The following is a 1,864-nucleotide window of genomic DNA, read 5'->3' as shown; positions in this document are numbered from 1 at the left end:
ATCTATCTATCTATCTATCTATCTATCTATCTATCTATCTATCTATCTATCTATCTATCTATCTATCTATCTATCTATCTATCTATCTATCTATCACAGAATGAAAGTAATTTTAGGACAATAACAGTGACCAGAAGCCAATTTTTCATCAGCTGTCCCCCGATATGTGAGTGTAATTCAATAAGAGCAGCTTTGAGAGAAGTGCATTAGATCACGGAGCTCTCAAACAAGGTTATTCCTTATGCACCACAGCAGCAAACGAGATCAATATCTGTTGATCTCATTTGTGACTCACAGCGCTGTTTATCTAAACTGACCAGTGTTTCATCCGGACCTCCAGTCCCCACGGTCACTGTGCGGCTGGCTGGCAGCTCCACTAAAACAGAACCAGACTCCCAGCGGATGGCAGCAGGGAAATCCACGGTACATAATGTGGGCTGTGACAATGGRGAGATTCCCACAGCTCTGCAGCGATCTGCTGCTCTGAGCGAAATTATCTGCGGATTCATTCATAAAGTCCGCAAACATGGGAATAAAACTGTCGCATTGGCAGAAGAAGAAGAAGAAGAAGAAGAAGAGGAAAAATGAAAAAATGAAAAAATATATATAAAAAAACACACACACATCTGTGAGGTTGCGTGCGTGCCCCCACACGCACGCACACACACTGACACGCACACCACGCCCCCTCCTGTCGGGAACACCCTGGCGGTGGATCTCTGCCTTCAGACGGCGTTGAGACGCACCGACAGGCGGACACGCTCGGCGCGACTCCCGGACTAATTTCCTCAGCACTGCCCCGCTCCTCTGCTGGAGAATCCCCGCAGCCGCCAGGTAAGGCTCCCCTCTGCGGGTCAGCCCAGTGCAATTTTTATTACTGTTATCAGGCTTCATGTGGCCAGCCGCTGTCACCGGTTTGCAGTTCCTGGTTTATTCTTTCTTTCTGTTCGTTTTTTTTTTTTTTTTGAGTGATTTCTTGTTTTGGGTAGAGGAGGAAAGGATGGGAGGGAGTGCTTTTCCGTCCATCATCACGACCTCGGTGGACCGGGAACACATTACTGGGAGCAGACAGCCCACTTCCCCTGCGAAGTTAGGCGCGTTTAGGCAGGTGCAATGCAGCAGGAAAGCTCATTTTCCTGCTTTCAGCCGCCTCCACTGGCTCCGACAACAGATGAACCAATGCATTAGTAAAACACTGATCCGTAGCACTTTAACTTCTTCCATGCAGGGAGGTGGAGGTGATTAGATCAAACATAAAAGTGGGTTTAAATGCCAGGACAAGAAGAAGTGAGCACTTTAGCAGGTGTGTGTCTGTGCTTGTTTGATGCTGACCCTGCTCATGGGTTCTCCAGGATGTCCCGGCTCTCCTCAGGGGTGAATGGGTGTTTCTGGAAAAGGTCGCATGTACATGCTGCTGCTGCTGCAGGGTTAGATGACACAATGCACTGAGGAAGACACAGGCTGACCTCATTCCACTTTGCAGGTTTTTTGGTTCAGAAATGATGATGTGAGATGGGAGGAGATGCAGATGTTTGCAGTGTCGGACTGATTGTTCATAATTGAAGCTCCCTGCATGTGATCAGAAAGATCAGGATTTTACGTTAAGTTAAGCTGAGCTGAATGTTTCGTTAACATATTTTGTGTGCAACAAAACACTCATCCGGTTAAAAAGACGAGGCGATTTGTTACCTTCAGAGCCAGAATGAATCCAGATTAACTGAGAAAGGATGCAGAGCTGTAGAAGGTTTTATTTATTTTTTTTGAGTATATCTTTTTTTACTTTCACCTCTGATCTCGTCACTAAAATTAAAATATGTTTTCTCCACTTGTGGTGTAAGGAGTTGTGAATTACTCTAGATGTTTT

General features: G+C 45.8%; 1 protein-coding gene across 3 annotated transcripts in view; it reads left to right on the top strand.

Annotated features, from left to right (window-relative positions):
* The first annotated feature begins 714 nt into the window (after window positions 1–714).
* sytl5 (synaptotagmin-like 5) overlaps window positions 715–1,864 on the top strand; it is a 43,579-nt gene continuing 42,429 nt past the window's right edge. For 2 of the 3 annotated variants that reach the window (XM_008401870.2, XM_008401877.2), the window contains exon 1: window positions 715–834. The gene's annotated coding sequence lies outside the window, so the exon portion shown is untranslated. The remainder of the gene's footprint in view (window positions 835–1,864) is intronic. The other variant, XM_008401863.2, reaches the window with a different exon arrangement.

The sequence above is a fragment of the Poecilia reticulata genome, linkage group LG2 (genome assembly GCF_000633615.1).
Source record: "Poecilia reticulata strain Guanapo linkage group LG2, Guppy_female_1.0+MT, whole genome shotgun sequence".
Classification (NCBI taxonomy): domain Eukaryota; kingdom Metazoa; phylum Chordata; class Actinopteri; order Cyprinodontiformes; family Poeciliidae; genus Poecilia; species Poecilia reticulata.
This window is presented reverse-complemented; position numbering and strand designations above follow the sequence as displayed.